Source organism: Pelodiscus sinensis, chromosome 26 (assembly GCF_052426305.1).
Source record: "Pelodiscus sinensis isolate ZL-2025 chromosome 26, ASM5242630v1, whole genome shotgun sequence".
Classification (NCBI taxonomy): Eukaryota; Metazoa; Chordata; order Testudines; family Trionychidae; genus Pelodiscus; species Pelodiscus sinensis.
The window spans coordinates 19,605,940-19,633,432 of NC_143077.1; the positions used below are offsets into that span (position 1 = coordinate 19,605,940).

General features: G+C 46.4%; 1 protein-coding gene across 9 annotated transcripts in view; it reads left to right on the plus strand.

Annotated features, from left to right (window-relative positions):
- HIVEP3 (HIVEP zinc finger 3) overlaps positions 1–27,493 on the plus strand; it is a 403,526-nt gene that overhangs the window by 131,606 nt on the left and 244,427 nt on the right. For 2 of the 9 annotated variants that reach the window (XM_075908750.2, XM_075908761.2), the window contains exon 1: positions 19,041–19,607. The exons of the other annotated variants lie outside the window; for them this stretch is intronic. The gene's annotated coding sequence lies outside the window, so the exon portion shown is untranslated. Of the gene's footprint in view, positions 1–19,040; positions 19,608–27,493 lie in introns of those variants that run through there. 9 annotated transcript variants of the gene reach the window in all.

A 27,493-nucleotide genomic window follows, 5' to 3' on the forward strand; every position in this document is an offset into this window, starting at 1 on the left:
TGTTGTGGGGTACGTAGGGCCATCTGCTCCACTTTGCAGAGCAGAACAGTGGGAAACTTTGCTTTGGAAGAGAACAGTAAATCCTTTCATCTGCCTTTTTCTAAAACCTGCCCCTAAATACCAAAACAAAAGTTAAAATTAAAAAGAAATCCTGTCCCTCCAGGTGGATAGGGGCTGACTGATCTAAACCCCAATATGGGAGTTCCTGTTTCTGGTCTTCCATGGCTGTGGTCTCAGAGCTGTGGGCATTGCTGACATCTGCAATGTGGCTGGTGCACAGTGATCTCTGAGGAGCAACCTTGTGTGCAAATGGAAGTCTATGGCACATGTCTCCATCTTAAAAATGTTCAGGGTTATTGACTTTATTCCTGCTAACCTGTTACTTTGCGTTCTTGGAGACGTCTGAGCCCTTCGGAATATAAACAGGGTTCTCTGATGACTCCTTTGGTCTCTCCTGCCATCTGTTTTATAGAAATAAGTTTCTGAGACAGGTTGGTCTCCTTCTTTTCCCATCCAGTTTCCCTGTCCTTCTGTCTGATCCAGCCAAGGGTTGTGTGGCTGTGGAATGTTGACGCCTGCTGTGTATTCTCTCACGTCAGCCTTGAGTGTAACATAAGCCTGAGTGTTCTGGGACAGCAGATTGTTTCACTTTTTCCTTTGTTTGTGTTATGGTTGATTTGATATTCAAACCTCACTTGGTTCCCTATGGCTGCGTCTTCTGAATAAGAAAAATGACTGCAATAGACTTATGACCTCTGGTTTTCAGTTAATTGTGTCACTTGCCTCATTTTGAAAGAGCGATTGAAACAAACAAACAAAAACCCCCACTGTCAAAGCAAGAAAAAAAATCAATTTTTAACCCCGAGTCAGTGAGCAGTCCCATTAACTTCTATAAAATAATTCACATGAATAGGGGCTACCAGGGAGTCAAAAGGTTTGCAGGGAAAAGATTGTCTTAAAGAATTTAAGAGACTATTACAAACCGTGGAGATTTCAAAGTGGTGCGTAGTACCATTTTTGATGGAATAGAATATTGCAAGTAGGAAGCATTTTAGCTGCTCTTAGAGATAAAAGCAGTAAAAGGGGGTTATGAATGGCTGACATAGTTGGCAGGGGCAGAATTAAGGTGGGGTGGTAATTAAGGTAATTAAGGTGCGGTGTAGGACAGTTTATGGTGGAGGTAAGGTCTGTGCTTGTGGTTGGAAAAGTAGAAGATATGTTGTACCTTTAGGTGACTAAACTTTCCATTTCCTTCCTTTTGTGGGTTTGTGTCACATATATGTTATGTTTGTAGGAACCCCAACTGCTTCTCTGGATGGAGAACTTTTGACATGAGCCTGGCTGAGTCAGTTAGGGTTGTCTGTGCCCACCCTAAATGAGAGGTGTGCACACGGAGCCCTCCTTTCCTCTTTTAATCATGGTTCTGCATGTTCAATCCCAAATAATCCATGCTGTTTGCATACCAGACCCTCCAGCCCCCAGGTTTGCATGCACAGGGTAAGAGCTTTCCAGTTACATCATGAGGATCAGCTACAAATAATCCTAAGTATCACATTTAAAAACAACAAACAGCTCTACTCAGGATCTGCCTCTGTACCAGGCTTTGTGTAGCTGGACAGACATTTTAGGAGATTCCACTCAACCATGGAAGCTGAGGACTTGTCTAGGTGAACAGTTAGTCAAATCCCGTGGACCAGCTATGGCTGGCCTGGGTCAATTGTCTCTGGCTTGGGCTACAGAGCTAAAAATTGCAGTGTAGGTGTCCTAGCTCAGGCCTGGGCTGTGGGACCCTCCACCATCCAGGGTCCCAGAGCCTGCGCTCCAGCCCTTGCCTGAATGTCTACACAGCAACTTTTCCACCCCAGAGCCTGAGTTGCATGAGCCTGACTCATCTGACCCGGATGAGCCTCGAGATTTTTATCGCTGTGTAGACATAGCCCTGGTGTGCCGTGAGCCAGGGTACAACCCTGCAGCATGCTAGTGTGCAGCACTGTGTGTAGACCGTGCTCTGAAAGTTCCATAATGTGCTCTGAGCTACTCCTGCTCAAAGAGGAGTAGATCAAAGTGCACTAGAGAACAGAGTCCGTCTGGACAGATAAAATTAAAGCGCACTAGTGCCCTTGAATTATCCCCTCATTCGATGCCCATTTTAGAACACAGCCATATCTATGGTGTCTCCATTAAAGCGACTGTATTAACGACCGAGATGAATCTCACTGTAAATGCAATGCATAGGCCAAGGGGAGAGAGAAATATCTTCCTCAATGTTAACTTATGGGTATGTGGAAAAACAAAAATGTTATTGGCTTCTTTAAAAAAGGCAGGCAAATGCACATCTGCATTCCATTCACAGCATGGTCAGTTTGTTTGAAGAACATGGTACAGGTTAAAACACAAGTTTTCTTTGGATTAGTGTTTAAGATTTGGTTTGATTTATTTCCAGTGAAACTACTGAAATGCAGGCTTCTCCCCTCCCCTATTTCTGCCAAACTGTTAAGGTAAAATAAACGTTATGTTTTGATGTATTTATTTATTTATTTTAGTTACCACAGAAACAAGAATGTAGATCAGGGAATTTTGCCACTAAAACTTACACTAGAGCCAGATTAACTAGGCCAGGTGCCAGTAGGCTTTAGGTGGCTTTGCTGCTTGGAAGGCTTGACGTGTTCTTAGGTAGGTTTGTCCTGGAGTCGTGAGGAAAATGAATTTTGTTGCCATCATTTCTCCATCCACATTGGCCTGTTAGCCTGCAAGAAAAATAGATCGGGTAGGGTTAGCAGGACAGAAGTGTAGGTGAAATCAGGCTTCAGCATATAGGGAAGTGGGTGAATATCTGAGCAAAAGAAACCTTGCAGGTGGAGGGCTATCCACACAAAATGGGATATATCTTTTGTATTGTGTTTGTGTGTGTGTGTGGTCCCATTACTTTATAAATCTGGAAGGATAAGTATTTTATATTCTTGCAAAAATGTCCTCAGTAGAAGGTTGTTCTTTAGCCCCTTTCCTGCTAGCCTCTCGGGCGCTTAACTCTTTTAATTAATGAAATCTCAGCACGCCTGTGAAGTAGATAAACATAGCACAGCCATTTTAGATAAACTAGGGCACCAGAGGTTAAGAGATTTGCCCACTTTCACACAGTGTATCTGTGGGCATGGTAGGAGTACAACCCACTTTGCCTCACCAGCTCTTTGCATTAGCCCCTTAGCTATACACAGTAAAGCAAAACAATCCCGTTTCTAAACTGGAGTGAACAGTAAAGCAAAGACCCATTCTGTCCTTCCGCTGTGTTGGTATGAAACAGGGATCATTCTTCTGTGACACTGAATGAAGATACGTTTGTAAGATTGGCCATGTCTACACTGGGACGGTTTGGTGACGAAAGTGCTGCCGACATGCAAAAGTCAGCAAAAGTGAAAACCGGTCAAACTGGCTTTTCTGCCTCCCACTGTCGACATTTCATGGCTTACTGTAGACAGATACAGCAAAGCATTGTGGGTAAGCATCCCGCAGTGCAGTGTTGTGGGAAGCCAGAGCTGATACCTGAGCTTCTTGGATTCTCTCTGAATTCTCCCCCAGAATTCTCAACTGCTGAAAGCAGCATCACAAGTATCTCTGGGAGCTCTCTGTGCTGAGGAATGTCAGAGCAGCACAGCAGCCTCTCTAGTCTTCCCCCTTCAGCAGCAGTCTGCCTGCCCCGGGTTCCTAGCAGGGCAGAACAGGAGCATTCCAATGATTTGTTCTTTGTTCCTGAAATGGGGCTTCTCACTGAGGTAGCAGATACTTCCTGGAGTTTTGAAAGGGGAAAGGGCTCATGCCTGCAGGGCAGCAAAGATCACAAAACATTGAGCACAGGCGTCAGGGCCGGCACTGAGAGATACTGCTGGAAGATAGTTCTCTCGACAAAACAAACAACAGAGTCCACACTGGCTCTTTGTCGACAATAAAGGAAGGGGAAAAGACAAACATCTCTCACAGGGGTGGAAGTTATTTGTGGCCAAAACTGGGTGTTTTTCCCAAGAAAAGTTGCATTGTGGTGTTTATGCTTCTTACTGTTGTGTCAACAAAAGGCCGTTTTTGGTGACAAAACATGCCAGTGTAGACAAGGCCATTGTAAGTTACTGTGTTGTCTATCACTACTCTAGTCACCAAAGGAGATTGTATTTCGCATCTGGATTTAACAAATGCTAGTGAAAGCTAGCCTTCTCTTTATCACATCTTAGTAAGTGAATTGACCTTGCCCTAGTTCACATCCTTCTGTGCTTGCTCTTGTGACTATTACCGAAGGAGAGTCCACTCGCAGATGGTGACAGAACAAATATTTTAATCACATAGTTAAGAATTTTTTGCAGAGAGCAAATATCAAAGGAGAGATCATGAGCATCTTCACTTCTTCGCCATTGCAGCTCCATTTAGCTGACCCTGCTGAGAAGATTGGTTGCTTCCCAGAAACCTCTCTTATCTGGCCTAAAGGAAACACCTCTCCTGCTTTTTCCTGGGATGGGGTTTAATTGGACTGCAGGGGGAGGGGGTTATGCAGGGCCAGGGACACCCTGTCACAGCTATATAATAAAAATTATGAGTTAGAAAGTATTCACCCAACTCCAGTAATGATTGATATCCCGGTTTTACAGATGGGAGAAACAAGGCACAGGTAAGCTAAGTGAGTTGGCCAAGATTTCACAATTCAGTGGCAGAACAGAGACTAGGACCTACAAATCCTGATTCTTAGATTTGGGACCTCTTAAACAGAAACTCTTTCACTGATGGTCACTGAGCTAAAAGTCCCTGAAAAAGTCCCTAAAAGGAATGACTGGAAAAAAAATCTGATTCATTAAGTAGGATTATTAATTATAATAACTATAACTTTCTAGGAAACTGTAAGTAATTAATGAAAAAAATAAACCCAGTATACTAATGGGCTTTTGCATGTTTTTCTCAGTGAGGCCAATCTCTCTCTCTCTCTCTCTCATGAACTTTAAATGTTTCAATGACTAGCAAAAGCTATGACTTATTAGCAAACTCAGTTTGGTATCAGCAATTAGTAATGTAGTTTCTCTATCTCAGAGCGGTAGCCGTGTTAGTGTGGAACTTCAGAAACAAGTGGTCCTGTGGTATCTTAGAGTATAGCTACACAGCAGGGCTAAAGTTGGAATAAGCTACGTAACTTCAGCTATGTTAATTGCGTAGCTTAAGTCGAAATAGCTTACATGGGCATTTGGTGCTGTCTACACAACAGGAAGTCGAAGGAAGAGCACTCTTCCTTCAATTTCCCCTACTGCGTGAAATGAGAAATACCATGGGTCACTTATTCTGAAATAATGCTGCTGTGTAGACATACCCTTAGACACTAACCAAAATTTATAGAATCATGAACTTTCGTGGGCAAAACCCATTTCATCAGATAAATTGGAGTGGAAACAACAGAGACCAAGAGATATAAACAACAGAAGAAGTTGTTTTTGTAGTTTCTCTATGTTAATTCCTCAACAGGTGAAAGACTGGCCCCCCTCTGGCAATTACAGAGGGCACTGAATGTGGAGTCCCGCAATACATCTGTAATTGCCCATTTCTGCATTTCTTTCTGGGCCAACAAAACTAGATATGGAAGGATCTTCCTCTTTGTGGTGAAGCAGCTGTACTGAGACTTTTCCTTTGGGGTATGTCTACACTACAGGACAAAGTCGAATTAAGATATGCAACTTCAGCTATGTTAATTGTGTAGCTGAAGTTGAAGTAACTTAACTCGGCTTTTGGTGCTGTCTACTCAGCAGGAAGCTGAAGAGAGAACACTCTTCCTTCGACTTCCCTTGCTCCTCGTGAAAGCAGGATTACTGGCATCAGCCGGAGCGCCCCTCTCAGTTTGAATTAGATGTCTTAACTAGAGTGCTAATTTGAACCTTGTAAGATTGACAGCAGCAGCTTCGATCTTCCTCTGTAGTATAGACATACCCTTAGTGGCCCTGTAGCTCTTTTAGAATGCGATTGGTCCTGAAATCCTTCTCTTCAATCGCAGGATACCTGCTGGGGAGTCTCTGGGCATCCCAGTGGAGCCAGCAATTTGAATATATTGCAAGCACGTTCAAATAGATCCCCTGTTCACCAATTACCTGATTTGTGTGCAAGGAGTTCCACAGGTTGACTGTGCATTGTGTGAAGAATACTGCCTTTTGTTTGTTTTAAACTTGCTTCTTATTAATTTCATAAGAACCTAAGAGCAGCTAGACTGGGTCAGACCAAAGATCCACCTAGCCCAGTGGCCTGTCTGCTGACAGTGGCCAGTGCCAGGTGCCCCAGAGGGAGTGAACAGAGCAGGGAATCATCAAGTGATCCCTCTCCTGTCACCCATTTTTAGCGTCTGACAAACAGAGGCTACTGACACAATCCCTGCCCAGCCTGGCTGATAGCCATTGCTGGACTTATTCTCCATGAATTTCATTTGGAGACTCCCACCCCAGTTCTTATGTTATGGGAGCAAGTAAATAACTTTTCCTTATTCACTCTCTCCATCCCAATCACGATTTTATGGGCCTCTTTCATATGCCCCTACAGTCATCTCTGTTCTAAGCTGAAAAGTTCCAGTCTTATTAATCTTTCCTCACATACCCCTCATCATTTTTATTGCCCTTTTATGAACTTTTCCCAATGCCAAGAGATCTTTTTGAGATAAGGTGACTACAGACTGCATGCAGTCTTCAAGATGTGGGTAAACCATGGATATATACAGAGCAATAAGCTGTTCTCTGTCTTATTCTCTCTCCTTTACTTGTTTCTAATGTTGGTGTTGTGCTGCTTCTTATGGCGTGGAACTGATGCATTCTCTGGGGATTGCTGGAAAATCTGCTTGGGTTTCTTTTTTAAGAGGACAAAGACCAATGCTTTCACTGTTGGGAGGTGTGGTTATTCTTGAGTAGCGAGCACTAAGGGGTGCATGGCTCACGCACTCTTTGGAAACACACACGCCATTTTGTAGGTGGCCTGTTGTTACTTCTTGCCAAGCACCAGCACCGCGCATGGCTGAGTTCAGATCTAGAGGCGGCTGCTCCTTGCCTGGATTCAGGACAGGTCAGATCCTGCGTTCACATCTCTTCTTAGCGGGACACTGATTTAATAGAACTAGTTGGGTTGTTGACACTGGATTACTGCTGAAATGCTCTGCTGAGGAAATAGGTTTTGGGGAGGGGGTTGACTGCAAAGGCAGAGATCATCTGGAATTCAGTATTGAAGCTATTTGTGAATTCACACCTGTGTAGACTCTGATTTATTTCTGGCATTGGATCTGACCCTGGCAGGGCCTAAGTCCCTTTGATTTCACTAGGAACGGCGGGAGCTCAGCAGTGGGTCCCCTGTCCGCTAGGACTGTGTTTACAGCTTTGTGGTGTATGTATATGTTTTGTGATACTTAGGCAGGGTGGCTGTTTCTCTGATTAATGGAGGAAGACTAAATGCCCCACTCCGTTCTCTGTGCGCCAGCATCAAATTAATTTCTTCAGTGTACTGTCTTGTAAGCAGGTGGCCCACTGCTGGGAAAAATGCAGTACGGATACGTCTCAGAAATGCAAACATTCGCACAGACACCCACCGACGCCCACAGGAATTAGCCGTTAAAATCCCCAGGAGTATAATTTCATGTTTTCCCTTCTGAAATCTGTTAGCGGAATTTGCTGTCAGTTATATAACGATCTCATGCTGTGCAAAAGCTTCCCGAGAATGGTGCATGGCTCGGACCCTTCCCTCTCGTGCCCTAAACCTGAATGTCTACACCATAATTAAACAGCCCTTGAAAACGCGCCCTGCAAGTCCGAAACAGCTGACAGAGGCCAGCCACAAGTGTCTAATTGCAGTGGAGCTATGCCCCTAATGCTAGGCCTTCTCTCGCGCTGTATCTGTTCTGAATGGCACTTAGTTACAGAGACTGTTATGGTTTCTTGTTTATTTACTCTGATCCTATTTTGGGGGTCCTTAACATGGTGGGATTTCGGTGCCAGACTGGGACTTCTGGACTTGGGGTTTTGCTTTCAAATACATTTCTGGGATTTTATAGCTTTCTTATTTAAAAACAAATGTGATTTGGGCTGACACTTAGCATGCAAGGGCTGAACATTTTGCAAACTTGCTGTTCACCAGGGCTTTATCTGTGAAATATTAATGTTTGTGTTTCTGTGATCCAGTTGTGAGATTGCTCCTATTGATCTTTAATACAGGTGTTGTTTCATATTTGCATTGTGACAGCAGCTGGGAGCCATAATCATGGACCCCCACGGTGCTAGAAGCTGTACAAACACAGAACAAAGAGGGTGGACACCCTTGCTGTGTGTGCTGCTCATGTATTTTTTGGCAGTGGGGAAGGCAGTTTTTGCTATTTGTTTGTTTGTTTGTTTTTCAGTTAAAAAGGCCTTGTGAAGGTCTTCTGTCTTTGGCTCTATCCTTGAGTGTGAGTTTGGGTAAGTTACCTACCCCGTGTGCGTCCCAGTTTTCCCATCTATCTTCTCATGGGGATTTTCACACCTTATCGGGCCCCTCCTGCTTCCATTAAAATTAAAGCAACGTTGAACTTTGCCTTCAGTGGCAGCAGGAACGAGGCTTCTGAAGCGCTGTCTGAGCCTTATATGCATCCATTATTTTTGCTATTTTTTCATTCACAGTATTGTGGATTTTTAGCACTTGGTCTTAGGCTGTAATTCAGATAACTGTGGGGCACATGTTTAAACATCTTGGGCCTTACTTGTGGGAATTCACCAGACCTGAACTGGCGAGGAGTCCTGTAGCACCTTATAGACTAACTGAAGTGTAGGAGCATAAGCTTTCGTGGGCAAAGACCCACTTGGTCAGATGCATGTCTAACACGGCTACCCCTCTGATACCAGACCCGAACTGACTCTTAAGTGTGCCGTGCCCATTTTAAAATTGTTTACAGGTCTGCCTGTGTTTATCCTACTCGGGGCACCGACAGCCTCCACCGGCCCCTGGGCAGGTTGGGGTGGGGGTCAACTCTGTGCTCTCAGAAGGGGCAGGGCCAGGGCAGACAGCGCTCAGAGCCCCTGGAGGGATCTGCCTGCTGCTACTGCTGTAGCAGCAGTGATGGCAGCTTGGAGTCCGGGGCCTCTTTGAAGCACTGGGCCTTGGGGCAACTGCCCCCTTTAACTCCCCTATCCGCAGGCCTGATTGTGCTCAGGCACAACGCGTGAGCTAAGAACGATGCTTTTGTCTTACCTCTGCTTTTCTTAGCTCTTGCCAGTTGAACTTTTCCCTGTGATGCTGCGTATTTACACCGACGAAGGAGCAGGGGTAGAGGGTGAGCTCTGTTGCTGCCTGGTTTGCAGACACCCTGCCACTGCTCCATGGCAGAATCCGGCACGTTCAGCACTTTGGGCATTAACTCGCCAAGTGCAACCAAGAACAAGCTCACCCGGCCGAGGCGACATCCTGTTCTCTTGGCTGTCGAGGCCAGTGTCCTGGCAGAAGAGGGAAGGGCTGTGAGCCAGTAGCAAGTGGCACAGGGACAGGCAGAAGGTCTGAGGAAGGTGTTTCATAGTTTGTTTAAAATGAAACAAAATGTGACATTATATAATGTGGGCCTATCCCTGAACCATTGGAATCAATGGGAGCTTTGTCAGTGACTTAAATGGGCGCTGGGTCAGACTATTCACCAAGAACACCTGACCTATGTGGAGCATCCATGTCCCCCATCCACCTGGCTACTTCCTTTAGCACCAAGCTCCATATGGGTTTGGATGGTGAGACCTGGGTTCTTTTGGATCCCACCAACTACTCTGTGAGCTTTACCTTTTATCCCCACATATGATTTTTTTTTGGCAGGGCAATCCCTCCTCATCTAATCCTTCCTAGAAGGGCTGTTGGTAACCCCACTTACTAGCCAGATAGGAGACTGGAAGAAATCACATGAACTCATACAGGATATTTAGCACAGTGATCAAAAGAGTGTTACAAGGAGGAGGAAGAAAAATTGTTCTCCTTGACTTCTGATGATAGGACAAGAAGCAACGGGCTGAAATTGCAGGAAGGGAGGTTTAGGTTGGACATTAGGAAAAACTTCCTACTTGTCAGGGTGGTTAAACACTGGAATAAGTTGCCTGGGGGGGTTGTGGAATCTCCGTCACTGGAGATATTGAAGAGCAGGTTAGACAGACACCTGTCAGGAATGATTCTAGATGGTGCTTGGTCCTGCCGTGAGGGCAGGGAGCTGGACTCAATGACTCTCGAGGTCCCTTCCAGTTCTAGTGCTCTAGGATTCTATGAACAGGAGAAAAATGCAGCAGGGTAAACCACTGTTCTCAGGTGCCCACTGTCATAATGCCCATGAAGTCCCCTGTCCCTTGACCTGACGTAGCAAATGTGAAATTGGTGTCCCATTGGCACGCATACTGTGTGGGGCCCTTAGAATCACAGGGTAGGAAGAGACCTCAAAAGGTCATTGAGTCCAGCCCCCTGCACAAGCAGGACCAATCGCAGCCTTGATGACGAGTGACTACGATCTCTTCTGTGCAGTGTGTCTGGCCGGGTGCCGCCCGCCAAGGGACTCACACGCCGGATAAGGTCCCTCGGTGGGTTTAACGGACAGTGGGTAATAAAATCCCCAGCCCATGACGCCTGGCGGGAGAGCACAGTTCAGGCAGTCGGGGTGGCCCCCACAGCCTCCCTGACGAACTAGGAGATGGCGACTTGCAATTCCACCATGGTTCCTCAGGCCCGTAGATGGCTCTGGGCCCCTCGGTCCCTGCATGGGGCCAGTGATCACTGCTGGCAGATGGGCTGTCCATGCAGGAGCCAGGCTGCTGGTGGTGCCAGGATTTCAGGTTACAAAACTCAACTAAAATCCTAACTTTAGTCGTCGTCCCCCCCTCCCCCCCCCCGTCCCAGGGCCCAGACACACTCGCAGCAGGCGGCGGCCCTGGACTAGCAGCCAGAGCAGTGGGGAGCAGTGATCGCCCTTGGAGAGCCGGGGGCTAACTCCTCTGGGCTGGGAGAGGTTTTCCCATCAAAACCCTGCAAACAGGGGCCCCTGGGAGAGGGAAGGGCTCCAGCCGAGGAATTGTGATTCCAGGTCCCCAGAGGCCAGTTCTCCAGGGAGCCATGAATGCAGGCCTGGGCCTCAGCAGCCCCCTTTGACTCCTTCCTCAGTCCGTCCTGTCTTTCCCTCACTGGCACTGGCTCCAGACTGCCTCAAAATGGCTTCTTATGAGCAACTTGGGGAGAGCATCTCACTGCATATTGATTGCCATGCAAACTCTCCGTCTGCCCTGAGCTCTTCCTCTCTCCCAGGGTCTGTGCCTCTCCCTGAGCTGCCATCATGCAGAGCCGCAGGTAGTGAGGTGAGCCCCTCGGGGGTGCCAGTGGGTATCCCTGGGAGGAGAACAGGCTTAGGGATTGATGGGGTGAGCGCTGGATACAGGAGAGCTCTACAAGAGTGACCAAGATTTCAGACCTTGTCCAGAATCTTCATCATGTTGTTCCAGGCCAGTTCCCAAAGCAGGATTGATTAGTCACAAAGTTTTCAGAGGAGGGCTGTTCCCACAGCCACTCGCCCAGGATGGGAGCTTGCAGCTCTGTTCTGTTTTGTGTGAACCACATTGTGCCGAATAGAAATTAGGAAAATATTTGCATCATATATATAGTAGCCCAATGTCTGTGACTCTGTAATGCTGAAACGCTGGTTGTTCCCTCTGGGTGGCGCTGTTGCCTCCCGCCGTGGCGCTCGGCTGACTTCTGCGCCACTCAGCCGGGCCACTGCGTGGGAGCAAGCAGTGCAACCGGCCGTTTGGGCTCTGCGCTCTCCATGCAGCACCCCCTCTGTGCAGAGTGGCGCAGAAGTCAGCCGAGCGCCACGGCGGGAGGCAACAGCGCCGCCCAGAGGGAACAGCCAGGGGGCGGGGCCTGGACGAGCGTGCGTCTCTGATGTCAGGAAAGGGCGCCGGATTCAAAAGGAGGAAAACGGAGCAGACACAGAGGACGCGGAGGAGACCGAGAGGAGAACGGAGGAGGCGGAAGACAGCGAGAGAGAGAGTGAGAGAGACGCAGCAGGAGGAAGAGAAGAGAAACACAGAATGAGAGGCGGGAGGGGAGAAGAGAAAGAGGGAGAGATGGAGAGAGAGGCAGGGGGCAGACGAGAGCTGAGAGAGAGAGAGGACGAGGCAGTAGGAGGAGAAGAGAGAGAGGCTGCTTGCTCCCGCACGGCGGCCTGGCTGAGTGGCGCAGAAGTCAGCCGAGCGCCACGGTGGGAGGCGAAGGGGTGGCGGGGCGGTGACATACACACCCACGGGGCGGGGCTCAGATGAGCGTGCATCCCCGACGGAGACAGAGGAGAGTGAGAGGCAGGAGGGGGAGAAGAGAAAGAGAGAGACGGAGAGATAGGCAGAAGGCGGAGGAGAGCTGGGGGGGGGGAGGCAGTAGGAGGAAGGGAGAGCGAGAGAGACAGATGGAGCGAGAGACCTGAAAATCCCGTCTTATGACAGGCTAATTGGCCAGTTTTGAAATAATTGACATTGAGGCCATTTTTCAGTCCAGCTTGTAGCGATTCCGGTGTGTGCAAGTCTGCACCCTCCTCCGTGCCCCCACAGGACTCTTGGCTCTCGCTGCCCCACCAGATCGCTTTAAGGCTTCCAAATAGTAAATTAACATGCTGCCCTTTTGATCAGCCATCTACACTGCGGAGCGGGGGGTGCTTCCCAGCACAAGCAGACAGATGCCCTAGCTCTGCTCAAGTTAGAGTGCGAAAAATAGTAGCATAGCTGGGAGTAGCACAGCTCAGGTTACTCCCTGAGAACAAACCAGCCCAGACCCCCTGGGTACTTATCCAGGTGGTTAGTCCAGGCTGCCGCTGGTGCTAGTCCCAGCTCCTGCTCCTTTTAGCATGCTTGCTTGAGCGGCGCTAGCGTGTGGCCGTCTGCCTGTCCTGGGACGGTGGAGTGTAGACTATCCAGAGGCAGTGCAGCCAGGCTGCCCTCTAAGCGCGCTCCTTCTGTCTAGTTTTCAAAGACTTCAGGGTTAGATCCGTTTTCTTGTGAGGCTTGTGTGGGACAGTAGAAGATGACGAGGTGAAGAACGGCACTCTTCTCTTCAGATCCTTGTGACCAAGCCGTGGAAAGACATGTCAGGGTAGGCAAAGCTGTACCGTCCCGTGCCCCCTCCCAGACTGAGAGTGCAGTCAGAAAAGGCACAAAGGAAAATAATGTAAAAAAAATCCCGTGACTTGCCGAAATCAGGCTGGAAGCGGAGATTGAGAAGGAATAACTGCCAAGAGGAAGCTCAGGCCTGAAGGGCCACACCATCCCTCGGGAGTTTAAATTCTCATCCAAAAATATCCCTTTTAAACCACCCAAACATCTCATGGGGGCTGTAAACTGGCGACACCATTCATGGCCTAGCATGATTATAAATAGAATGGGAATAAGCAAATACGTTGTGTTGACACAAGGGGCGTCTTTGTCAGGGTCTTTATTTTTCATGCAAAATGGCAAACTGCCCATGTAGTTGAAATTTACAGTCATAGTAACGGCCACAAAGTCCTGCCCCTCTGGTAGTAGCAAAGGCCAGGCTACACATGACTGATAAAAGAGTTAATGTAATACAGGCATTTGTTTTTGTTGTTGTTTTTCATCGTTGTGCATGTTTCATCGAGATCAGATGACTTGCTGGATATTCTAGCTCCATCCAGCAATATTTACCCTCTTTACCTTTTAAACAGGCCACTTGCAGATTGAAACAATCTCTGGATTAATTGTTACATGTCGCCTTGCCTGTATTGAGGCTGTCATGGTTGTATTGTCAACGCTTAGGTAGCCATTACTGGAGCAGAGGGATGGTCCTCTAAGATGCACAGAGGCTGTTGGAATGTGAAAAAGCTGCTACCTCCTCATGAGGAAACCAATTAAAATAATTCTGTGCAGCAACAATTCCCTCTCTGTCTCGCATACTCTTCTTTCCCCCCTCGGTCTTCCTCCATCAGCTCGGACACATTCAAGGGCGCTGTATCCGGTCTATTTGACTGGTAGAATTACTCTGAGCTGCATGGTTTGTTAGTCTCTAAGGTGCTACAGGACTATCGGTTGGTTTTTAAGTGTTTTAAAGTACAGAATAATGCGGCCACCCCACTGTTACTATTTGTAAAGGCATCTTCAGTTTTTACAACTATTTTCCAACCACAAGGTTTGTTCTCATTCACAGCTGGCTAACTCAGACATCAAGAAAGTGATGATTTTGTGCTTTATTCTGAAAAAAAAGGGGGGGGGCGTATTTGCCATTCCAGGGGACCAGCATTAAGGCTAGTCTAAGGCCAGATCCACAAATACGATTTGCTTTCTAAATCCACTGATCCCCTTCCTCAGACTCTGCCTAACCCTGTCAGTGCCTAAACTCAGCCAGTGCTTAAATTTTCAGAGTAATATTCCCCAGGTGCTCACGTTTCTGCCATTGGGCATGTGCATGGCTGCCTTCCTGTTGGCCTCTCTCACTTTTCCCTGTCGAAGCTGTTCCGCGTTGGCTAAATAGAAAGTTACTGAAGCGGGGGCCTGGACTCTGGGTCTTCCCCAGGGTGAGGCGTGCCTGAGCCAGGGAACTGTAGTGCTGTCTCTCTGGCCCAATGACTCATTGACCATGTACCCACAGTGAAACAACGTCCGCCACAGAGGCTGAGGGGGCCCACGTCAGACGCGCCCCAGCTCAGTGGCTAGAGCGCTCTCTTTTGGTGTGGGTAGGCCCATCCCTAGTGAAAGGCAAAACATGTAGCCATGTAGGGCATCACATAATGTGGGGCACCAAATTGCCCCAGATTTCATGGTGCTCTGTGCAGCCGTGTGCTCCGGCTGCCCCCATCCCTGTCCTCGAGCTGCTTGCCCCCTTCTCAGTGCCAGTCTGGCTACTGCTCCATTCCCCAGCCACCCCCCACTCAGCCCAGCCCAGCTCCAGATTTCCAGCTCTCCTGGACCGGACGGAGCAGATGTCACTACAGGAAATGGCGTATGGTCCGGGAGAGTTGCCAAACCCTTGCTCCCACAGCTTCAGCCAACCCCTCGGAGGGATACCAGTGCGGGGCTCAGCGCCAGAAGGGCCATATGGCCCTGGGTTAGGACACACCCTCTCGCTGACATTGGGCATGGGCTAGCTTAGACAGCTCCCCATCTAGTAGGATGGTTTTCATGGATCCTTTTCCTAGAGGCCTCTCTTACCCCATTCATTGTATAAGAAGCTGAGGCCCCTAACTCAACCTGTTGGTGTTCCTGTGGTTTGCTAGTTGTCTGAAAGTTCGTCTTTGCAACGCCAGTCCCTGTCTGAAGCCAGGCTACACTGGTTCTGTAAATGTGAATCCGCTCCTTGGCCCAGAAGTGCAGCCTTCATTCTGGATTTGCTGGTTTCTGACTTCTGGTTGTTTTTGTTTGTTTGTTGTTTTAGCATTCTTGAGCAGTGTGTCTGAAACCCTAACTTTGCCTTAACAGGTGTTTTCTTGTTGTTTGGGGATAATAACAATAATACCATCAGGCACCTTGAGAATGTGTTCTTCCCAAATGGCACGTCAGTTCTTGCACTGTATAATGGCGAATCCACTCACGAGCTATGGAATGCAGGGCCACAAATTACACAACTGGAACGCAGGAAGGATTCTTTCACTCTGACAGTGTGCATATGTATCTACTAAATAAGAATAAAGCACTTCATTGTTTATTTAAAAAGCAAAAAATTTTCAGCCTTCACAAAGCAACAGTTCTTGGAAGGAGCAGGAGGTTGTCTCTCTGATATTTATTTCATCATAGGATGCAAATCACTCCAGGGGGATTTTTATGCTTACTACAGTTTCTGAGACTCCTTTCCCCTTGAAGAGGATCCTTTGCCTTTTAGTGGCCTGATCAGTTTAGTAAATTCTCAAAGGGCATAGCAATCCCTAAATCCTTAGGAGAGATGAAAGCAGTTCAATTTTGGTTTTTTATGCTCTTAAAAGGTCATCTTTGGTAAGTTTAAGTGAGAAAATGGAGGTTAAAATGCACAACAATTCTGTCTTGTGTAACAGCAGAAAAGAGGCTGGATTAGGTAAGACTTGATGCTTACCTGTGAAATAGATACTATAACAAGCATCTAGGAATATTCATCTGGCCACCTGAATGCCAGCTCCTTTGCTGTGACAAAAGGCATCCCCCCGTCAGCCTTTGAAAAACACTGCCACCACGAGCTATAAGGTTTTGACATGAGTATCAACAATTAAGCCCAACGTTTTGCCTGCCAAACTGGCTGTTGTGAACATACTTTGTATTGTGTTTATTACCACCCACCTCCTCTCTCCCTCACTCACCTCCTCTGAATAATCTGTGAACGTTTCTGATTCTTTATTACTTGTTCTTCCAGACAGATGGTTTCAGTGACAACACCTAAGGGATGAAATTTAGGCCCTGTCTACATCAATAGCAACACTCCCTTTCATAAAGGATCCATGGATGAGTGAGATAAGGTCTTGCCTTCAGGTTCTGCTGGTCGACATTTTTGATTGATGCAAAGTGTCTTCCAGCCAAAACTTCGTTGGACGGCATGAAGCTGGGAGAGGGAAACTGACAGAAAGTGTCTTTGTATTTAGCATTGGGGGAAATATAATTGAGGAAATCTCAACACAATCCAACAGCCTCCCGGCGACCAGCGGGGCCTGGTTCCACAAAAATCTGAAACAAGGTAGAAACGCTTCTAGGAAATATGCTAGGGGCGGGCAAAAGGACTTCGATGAAGTCCTAATAAATCATCCCGTTCTCTGAAACCTGGGGTGCTCAGGAATGGTATCTGGTTCACAATGCAGCGCTATGCCATTGAAACAACCTACCCCCATGGGAGCTCATTGGCCACAGCAGAACAGTGTCTGAATCCTGCTCCTGGTTTCACAGTAGAAGCCCTGCAGCTCTGGAACTTTCACTTCTGTGGAAATGGGTGACAGGGATCACATGAGGATCACCTGTTGTGTTCCCTCCCTCTAGGGCATCTGGCACTGGCCACTGTCGGCAGACAGGACACTGGGCTAGATGGATCTTTGGTCTTTCTTATGTACTTACCAAGATCTGTCTGAGGCCAGACTTTACCAACCATGTGTAATTCTTGTATGATGGAATTCTGGAGGTTCCTCTGCATTGCACTGTTGGATTGTCATCACCTGAATCAGGGATTGGTCCTGCTTTGGGCAGGGGGTTGGTCTCGGTGGCCTCCTGAGGTCTCTTCCAGCCCTAGGATTCTACGAGTCTATGGGAAAGAGAGGAAGCAGAGAACTTGATGCGTTTTCTAGGATTCTGGTGTATTGTTGATTTTTGTAATGCGAGTGCAGAACTTTGGTTTCTTCGGAAGCCACACAGTACCTCTTATGATGTCAGAGTGGAGGAAGAGCACGGAAAGAAATGAGTTGCTTCCATCCAGATCCTCATGTCACTCCACTCTGAAAGAAGATTTCTAAATGGTCACAACAACCACTAAGAATATAAAAACCTGAAGGTGATTTGGGAAGAGTTACGTCCCCTGCTCACTGCCCAAACTTCAGTGTAGCACTAGATGTCAGCAAGATAGAATAGCGCTACAACACTATCAAGAAATTTGCACTGGTAAATGACATTTCTTGCTCATGAGACTATGCTAAGATACATAGATGCATCTGGTGTCTTGTATATGACCTTGTTTGTTCTGCAGATGTCTTCAGCAATTGGGAATACATTTGGCTCCGATTTTCATTGGAATTGGTAAAAAGAACCAGTTCTGGCAAAAACTAGAACGTATTTTGGAATGTGAGTGAAATCATTTAAATTATGATATTAAGAAACTGTGAATGGCAAAAACTTTAGTTTTCCCGATAAGAAAAGGACTTTGATAATTTCTCTTTGCACTTAAGTTTGCAGCTTTTCATTGTAAGCTTGACTTTATCCCCCACAATTCATCTCTCTTTGAAATTTCTCAAGAAAGATCCTTGGTACATAACTTTTGTTATGTAAGGCTTTTGGCCTGAAGTTAGTTAGTTAGTTAGTTAGTTAGTTCGTTCGTTCTTTCGAAATGTTTTTATACTTCTTTAAAATGGCATGGCCTAGAAACTTAATGTTTGTTTTATTCCAGATTCTCTAAAGAGATTTTCTGCTTTGAGGTAGTTTGGCAAGGTGTGGCTGTTCAGTTTTGGAGATACGGTAATAGCTTAGAATTTGGTAATATTTTGGTATAAAATCAGGTTCCAGAATTTCAACTGCCCAGAAAATGTCTTTAGGTTGGACTTCAGTCCAGTATATAATTCCACCTTCCAAATTTCTGTTGAATCCCTGCAACTCTTAAAAACAAAGGTAATATGGTTTTAAGAGCTCTATCAAGGGTCCTGCCCAAGCAATTCAGTCTTCAGGCATGTCCTATATATACCCAATGTGCCTGCACAAGTGTTTGCCCACAGAGCCTGGGGTCTAGTGAACTAAGCAGAGAACAAAAGAGTTGCAGATTCAATTTGGCAGCTACTTGATCTTTCCAGGAACTCAGGAGTTTTGTTCTTGGGACTCTGCCACAGACTGACTCCGTGACCATGGGACAATCACTGTATTGCTATGGTGTGTGGCTCAGTTTCTCTCACCTGAAAATGCGGATAATGATACTTGCCCATCTCCCAGGGAGGTTGTGAGGCTTAGAAAAGCACTTTTGTGGAAGGCTGAAACTTTATTGGTGTCAATGTTCTTCCTGCTAAGGGTCTAGGTGCAAGTCACTCACTGATTCTCCAGCTCTCGAGCCAGTGAAGTTGGCGGGCTTCCCTTTAAAGTCCATATCTCAGTCCGCTAGGGACTACTGAACCTGAATAAATGACCTATTCATTCCCCTTTCCTAACTCCCATAATAATTCTCCCCTTACAGCATCTCGACTTATTGCTTCATCGCTCAAATGATTGTCAGGGATTTTTTAGGGGTCTTTCCTTCTCCTGTGAAAAAAAAATGCTGCTGAAAATGGTTGCTCATGTTTACCGCTTACTCAGGCATGCCTGGTGGATGGCAGGTGGTGAGCGCGTGTGGACCGAGAGCTGGCTTGATTCTTTTTCCGGCTTCCCTCTGGTCTCTTGAGTGACCTTGGGTAAGTAATTTTCCCTTTTTGCACCTCAGTTTTCCCAGCTGTAAAGCGGGGATAACTCTGACCTCCTTTGTAAAGAGTTTTCAATCTGATGATAAGTGCTCTGTAAGAAATATATTATTGGCATTCCTCTGTGACCTGGAGCAGAGGGAGAGTGCAGGTGGGCGTGGCTACATTGCAACTTGTGTGACTGTTTCCCTAGGGAGAAGGGCAGAATTCTGCTTCTGTGCACCCTGCCCAGAACACTGCAGACCTTAGCTGCTTTGGGGCTGTCTGTGTGCAGGACATACAGGAGTTTGGATGCTGATCTGTGCCTACACTGTTAGATAGTCATTCCTACCACGCGTTGTAAGGGGTGGGGTTGGCAAACCCATGCGAGACACTCTACAGCCCTCAGGCTTCCGTAGCATCTGTTGTTCCTGTAGCAGTGCTCTGTGATGGGGGGTTGATTCCTTTAGTCTTCCTGTTCCATCCCTTCATGGAGACCCTCCGCACCAGAGATCCAGCATAAGCAACAGGAAGCAGCCAAGAACAATTTTACGTACTGGTAGGTAAATACGCTGCTGCGCTGACCCTTGTTGCTCGATGCTGACGGGTGCGTAAGAGCTGCAGTTTTTGTTGCTTTTTTTCTTTGGAGGAAATTGCAGATAAAAAGCGAAAAGTGTCTGAGTTTCAGATGTGCTTCAAGTGATGTCAGAGATCACATCTTGTGAACTTCCCTTCTCCCTGACCACATCCTGGTGGGGTTTTCTGTGTCCCATCTCAAGCTGAACATTTCTTGCAGCAGTTAAATATAGCCCAGCACCTACTCATGGTGAAATGCGTGGGCCGAAGCAGCCGCCTGAGGGGGCGTAAGCACTTTCTAATTTTAGCAGGTCCAACTTCCTTTTTTCTCCCCTCACACGTCATTATGTAAAACTCAGTCTTCTCATTTGTCTTTCCTTAAATAGGACCTTTGGGGGGGGGGGGGAAGCTGAAGATTAGAAATAAAATAAACCTTCAAATTGCATTTCTGGACCAATCTCCTTTTTGTCTCAAGTAACAGATATCAGGGTAAGTAGGATCACAGAGAGAAACAGTTTTGCTTTCCTGTATGGAACCCAGTAGCAGGTGAAGATGAATATGAGTGTTACTTCCTCCAAAATTCCAGCTTGATTCTTTTGAGATCAGTCATAGCTAAGAAAATTGGCCGCTGTAGACTGGAAGCTTGCAAGATAGAGGATACACAGCACTGGCTGGGAATTGGGGTTAATTGCAATCTTTCACCTGTAATGATCAGAGCTCATCTGATATTCAAATCACAAACAGACCTGTGTTTGATTATTCTAGTTCAGTGTCTGGTGTGGGACGGAAATGGGGGTAGGAGGGAGGTTGTTGGAGAATTGTCCTGTCACTAACAAGTCACAAACAACAGAAGGAAAGACCATTGCAGTTTGGAGAGAGTATTGCACGTATTCATGGTCTGAAATGAAAGTGAGTGACTTTTAGGATAGATATTAGGAAATGTTTTATCTACTCATTGGGTTACTGGAGCTTGGATTACTCAGCTCAAGAGCGTAGTGAAAACATGTCAGGTGAGCTGCTTACTTGATACCCCCAAGTGAAGCAGATTCCCTTGCTATGAATGCTAAGAAGATGGTTTTAATGGAGCTGCTGCTCTCTTCATCCAAAATTTCCCATTCATCTAAGTTAGTCAAAGACCAGCAATGCGTGTGTTTGAGCAGTAATCCAGTAGGAATAAACTAATTGAACGTGTAGCCATTAAGGCACAAAAGCGTCATGCTCCCGCTGCTGCTAAAAGAAGCCAATGTGGACACGACAGCTGACAGAGACATTCAGGAAAATATTGTAAAGGTGTCGGGTGGAGAGGAAAGAAATTTGCAAACAAATGAGGAAATTGCCAATAACTGGGACCGAAATGGCGTTGTGCCAGGTTCTTTGATAATTCCTGTCATATTGTGTCTGAGATTACACCATGATATACTGAGGCTTTTACAAGATAATCCATCCCACAACGTTGCCTTGTAAGTAGCCTGAATGTGTGTGGCTGAGCAAATAAAGAGGGGGCTTTTATCCCTGTAGTGTTCTCTGAGATAATATGCCTGGGTGTACATGTCCACTGATTTATTGGTTCATTTTTATGGGCTAATGTTTGTGGCAGACAGATGCTGGCCCACAGATACTGCCTTTGGGGGGGGGGGGGGAGATATTGCCCTCAGAGCCTTTAGCTGCTTTTCTAGTGTTTAAACTGCTTGTTGGTGCAGCGCAGCCTTTTATTCGGAGTCTCTGCTTGGCGTGGTTAGAGGAGGGTGGAGGCTGAGGGGGCAGGTGATTAGTAAGAGCAAGTCTGGAATGATGCCACTGTTTTGGGAACAGCTTTCTTTCATTGGCAAAGGGGCAAATTAACAAAATCGACACGTGGAATGCTAACGACTCGGGGAGGGGGGAGCAGTGGGGAAATGAGCGTTTAGAGAGCTATTGATTTTGCCGTGCGGGTGGGGTTCTAAGTTTTGTCTTGCGGCTCAAGCTTCTTCTGAATAGGAGTGTCCTGCCAGCCAGGTTCTTTTCCTCCTTCGGGGGTTTGCAGTGAAGTCAGAACCCTGGCATTTGGGTACCTCAGCCTGTTACCATGGAGGATGAATGTGTTTCACCAATGGCACCATCGGGAAGACACCCTCCTCTTGGGGAGGTCAGCTGAGGGCCAGTGGTGGAATGTGTTCAGAGCAGGCAGTAAAGTTCTGCCCTGTGTCTTCAGAGAGGGACTAAGTGTGACAAGGAAGGTAATACCCCTCTGAGCAGATCACATTCCTTTCCCTGTCCTTTCCCCTCCTCCTCAGCCACTTTGGACAGTATTCGGGTTTAATGGTCAACTAGGTGGAACTTATAGGGTGCAAATGCTTATTGGAGAGTCGACAGGATAGTCGATGAGTCACTTCCCCCCTTGCTGCCTCTGTCAGATAGAGGCAACAGGTGGGGGGAAGAAGAGGGGGTACTTCAGAGTGGTAGTGCTGCGTGGAGACTGGGGCCAGACTAGGGATGTGAAGGACTATTCCACTAGTTGACTATCCGATAAGCAAATACTTGTTGGATAGTCAACAGACTAGTCGCTTCCCCCCCACCTTGCTGCCTCTATTAGATAGAGGAAGCAAGGGGGAGGAAGAAATGGGAGTACTTCAAAGTGGCAGCACCGCTTGAAGCCTGGGGCCAGATCCTGGGCTCCAGGCAGCGCTGCCGCTTTGAAAAGCCAGGCAGCTGGAGAGGGCTCCAGGCAGCGCCGCACGGAGCCTTCCCCAGCTGACCCCAGGCTCCACGTGGCGCTTTCGCCTTTGAAGTGTAGCAACAGCCTTAGGGCTCTTGCTACATTTCAAAGGCAGAGGCACCTTATCGACTAATCGAATAGTTGATGTAAAATGCATTGACTATTTGATTAGTCCGTTACCCGATCCTTAACACCCTTAGTGATAACCACAGAACTGCTGAACAAATTGAGCATGCACACAGCTTATGTCTTTCTGTTGTTTTTACAAGGATGGGGGGTGCAGGGACTTGGTGTGTTTGCTTGCAGATTCTATCTAGTGGCTTTCCCGCGGAGTAACGGTAAGATTGATGGAATTTGTTGTGAAGCAGCGTGGGGGAAAAGTCATATTTTGCATTATGGAAATGTGTCTGTATCTCAGTTACAATGTGTAGATGGACACCTCGATTTGGATGGGCTGTATTAACAAATCCAGAGAAATAAATACCATCTCAGACATGTGAAAGCTTTTTTCTTTAGGATAGATCCCCTTTCAAGAAAAAAATGCAAGAGGTTAGCTGAATTATTCAGTGATGTTCTTCAGGTTTTGCTCCTCAACGAAAGGGCTCCTCCTCCATGGCAAGGAATAATAGAGATTTTTTTTTCATTTTTTCTCTCTTCAAACTGGTGTAATAAGTCAGCTAGAATGGCAGCTCTCTGCCGTTTGTCTTAGTGCGACGTGATGGATGCTTGGGAACAGATGTCTCATGTGCCTTCCTACAGTGGAAATGGCTTCATTTTCAGAAAAAAAGTGTTGTGGGTTGTGTGATTAGAACATCACAATGCTACTGCGCTCACAGTGGGGTGTGTCAGTTTTGCTTCCCTGGGATGCATCCCTTGTCTCTGCCAATCAGGCTTTGCAGTTTCTAACCATTAATGCATTTCTCATGGATGTTTACTGTGGGAGGATCCTTGCCCTCCACACCAGAGTTATGTTGTTAAAGGGGAACAGCACAGAATTTGCAGCAGTATTGTGTTTTGCAGTCTACAATAGGACTGATGTAAGAGGTATTAAATTCACTTAGCTCTTCCCCAGCTTTTTATGAGAAACTGCCTTCTGATCCCAGAAGTAGGAGCCTAAGGTGTCTGTGTTTTTAATTAAGAAAGTACAGATCTTCCCTAAATACACACTCCGTAAAATGATATTAATATCTGCAAATGAAATAGTGTAGGCCTTGGAGCAAGATTGACTATAGACACAAGGATCCTTTTTAATGATAGTGCTGGGAAAAAAATGCTATCTTTCTTACCAAATGCCTGGCGTGAAGTAGATGATAGCTCAAGTATAGCTTTGCTATAAATACCATGTGGAAACTTACACACAAAGTTTTCCAGAGCAATCAATATCAAGATAAATGTCTCTTCTCTGAGATCTGCCTTGTGTCCTCATGTGGACATCTGATCCCTGTTGGAGTTAACTATAGAGAACAGCATTTGGGGAGGAGATTTACATGGTAGACAAGAGGAGAGAATGTTGCTCTCAGTTTGACTCGCTGATGCACTTCTCATAAGTGATTCACCTGGACCATCTGAAATATCACGGGTTAAAGTAAGTGCCGACTGTGCCACACACTAATAGTGTGGGAAAACACATCTGAAATTTACTAACTTTTCTTAGTTTCAGTCCTTACCACAGAGGGCAACATAAAGATACTTCCCCAGAGCTTCTCTTTGTAAAGGCTAAAGATGAGGGGCTGTCAAACACTGAGGTATCAGAAGAGGAGGTGTTGGAAGAAAATGATAATTTACAATGAAATTAGTCAGCAGGAGAGGATGGTATTCATACCAGAATTTTGAAGGCACTTAGCTAATATGCAATCTCTGTTCAAATCAGCTTCTGTAGCAGGACTGGAAGATGGCACATCTTGTAATCATCCTTCAAAGAGAGTTCAGAGAGGAACAATGCTGAGTTGCAGACCAATGAGTCACTAGCATGTAAATTAGTTTAAAAAGCAATTAAGGATAGATTTACAAACCATATAGATGAACAAGGCTTGATAGAGACAAATCAAAATGGCTTCTGTAATATAAAATTATTTTCTCCAACCATTTTGAATTCTTTGAGGGAGTCAATCCACTAGTAGATAATAATGTGTATGGACTCACAAATGTCCTTCAGTGAAACCTTTCACAAGAAGCTTTTAAGGAAACTAAGTTCCTGGGTGAGTAACTAATGTTATTTAATAGATTTATCAGTGGTGTGGAAGAAGGTTGCATATCACTCAGTCTTAGTTAGGTTAATCTAGTCTACACTGGATTGTGAGTAACTTCAGAAGGACTTGCCAAAGGAAGATAATTGGTTTATGGGGTAGTGGAGGAAACTCATTGTAGAAAGTCTAAGGTAATACACAAGGAGAGATTTGAACCATTCATACATGTTGATGGGATTCTAAATCAGCTGTAAACCACTCAGTGAAAGGACTTGGGCATCAGTATGGACAGCTTAGTGAAAATTTCTACTCAGTGCACAATGAAGATCTAAAAACAGAGCACGCAAAATGGTAGAGTTTGTAAAATGTGAAAAACGTTACTAATGTTCAATTTGTGTTGCCATTATATAAATAGTGTGTGTATGTGCTGTCACAGGGGTGCTGCATGCGCTGTGGGTCACTTCATCTCTTGGGCATAGCAGAAGGTGTAACAATGATAAAAGGAATGAAAAGAAGCACTGGAAGCATTTTATTGAAAGAGGTGATATGGTAAGACACGAAATTACAAATGGTAAAGCTAAGGGCAGCCAGGGTCTCTTTAGCTTCTCTTAATAGAAAAGGGGCATCCCATGAAATTAAAAGACAACACATTGAAAATAGATAACAGGAAATTCTCTTTTACACAACACATAGTTAACCTCACTGCTGTAAGATATTACGGGGCAAACGTGTTAGAATAATAATAATAATAATAATTAATAATAATGAAAAAAAAGAATTAGCTATTTACATAGTTAAGAAGAAGATGCAGTTACACTAGCTAAGATTTAAAGAAAAAGGTTCATAGAATATCAGCACTCATGCTCAGGCAATAAGCCAAACATGAACTGCCTGGAAATAACTTCCATCAGGGGCATGTCATTCCATTGTATCCTTTCAAGGAACTTGTATGGGCAATGACAAGAGGTGTGTCTGAGCTCCTGTGTTCCCGTGTCCATGTAGCCTTCTCCTCCTATTGTAGTTTTATTGTTCCATTTATTTCTTAATGTCTTGGGATGTGCCTTGTGCTTTGTGCCGGATCTTCCTTTCTTAGTGATCCCCAGTGCTCCATTTTTATTTGATCAAGCTTCTTTCTCAAAGACTTTAGGAGGGCCCAGTGCACTACGAACTAGTCAGTGGAATCTTTTTTTTTTCTGTTTCCTGCCCTGAGACACCGCTCTTTCATTGGCCACTTGTGTTTTTACTGCATTAACTTTTCATTTCTAAAACAAATCCTTTGGCACTTTAGAAAAAAAATATATTCAGTATCATGAGCTTCTGTGGGCAAAATCCACTTCTTCAGATGAGCTTGAGTGGAGGAAAAAAAGGGGGACTCTCAAGGTTTGTCTGCACTAGGAAATTATTTTGAAATAACTAAATCGGATTTAGTAACTCCCAATTTTAGAAAATTGAGATAGCATGTTCCCACTACTACATAGAAGCCTCGAAATTAGTCCGAGGCAGGCTCTGTTAATGTGGACACGTTATGTCAACTTAGAGCCCCAAGAAGCACTGAGGAATAATTAGTTTTAATTATTGTGGGGAGTAATTACTTTGAAATACAACGAGAAGTCCCATGGCGCCTTATAGACTAACAGATTTTTTTGAGTATAAGCTTTTGTGGGCAAAGACCCACTTCATCAGATGCATGTCTCTGACGAAATGGGTCTTTGCCCATGAAAGCTTATGCTCCAATAAATCTGTTAGGGTATGTCTACCCTACATTGTTATTTCGAAATATCTTATTTCAAAATAGTTATTTGTGCGTCTCCACACAAAATGCATTTCGAAATAGCATTTTGCTATTTCAAAATAGTGTGTTCACACTGAGTGGACTCTGAATCGCATTTAAGGCTGGCTAGAACCAGTTCCAGCAGGGCACCCAGTCAGGACTTACTGTGTGGGGCTGCTGCCTGAGGCTATCTGATGTCTGTGCTTAAAGGGACCCCCCCAGACAGCCAGTTCTCAGGTTTCCCTGCTTGCGGGACAGCAGAGCATTTTGTCTCTGCGTGGTCTGGTTGCCCTCACTCTGGACACCACAGCACTCTGCAACACGGAGCCAGAGCTGCCCCTGGGCACTCTGGTGCTTCTCTTGGACGTGTTGCTGCGAGCCTGGCTGCACTTTCTGCAGGCTGCCATCTGGGAGGTCCATCAGGGGGCTGTCAGTATCCGGGAGGCCCTGGGGGAGAGCTTCCACCCTGAGGAGCACTAAGAGCCTCCCTGGTCTGCTTCACTGGGGGCTTGTGCCTCATTCATCCATCATGTCCTTCCACTTACCCCTCCCTAGCCCCCCTTCCTGATGTCAAATAAAATACATGTATTTTCAAAAATATAAACTCTGTTTATTTAACAAAACTGGAGTGGGGGGTATGAAACTCTGGGGAAAGGAAGTGAGATACGAGAAGAGAGAGGCTGGGAGAGGGGAGGGGGAAACCTGGGAGGAGGGAGCTGGAAGCGGGAAGCAAGGGGAAGAAGGGGGAGGGGAAGCTCCGGGCTCAGGGGTGGAGGTCTCACTTGGTCAACTGTCTCCCAGAACGGCAGGTACAGGGGCCTCGCTGTCCCCGGGGGGATGGGGAGGAGGTTGAGGTGGGGGGTGTGGATGTTGGAGAGGGGGAGGAGGAGCAGGAGCGGGGGAGACAGCAGGCGCTGGAGCGGCACGAGGCAGCACGCTCTGCACCAGGGTCTGCAGATGGGCACAGATGGCACGACCCTGGGCAACCAGCTCCCGCCGGAACTCCCTTTCGTCCTGCACCCACTGCTCCATGATGCGGTGCAGGGCTCCCAGGTGCTGGTCTCGGTACCCCTGCAGTGTTGTGGTGGACCTGCTGAGCCCTTGGCTGCTGGAGGATGTCCCGGGCGGGGTGGTGCGCCCTGCATGCACAGCTGGTGCGGCTGTGGAGAAAGAAGAGAAGTGGTCAGTTCTCCCTGGGGACACAGTGGGTGAAGCCT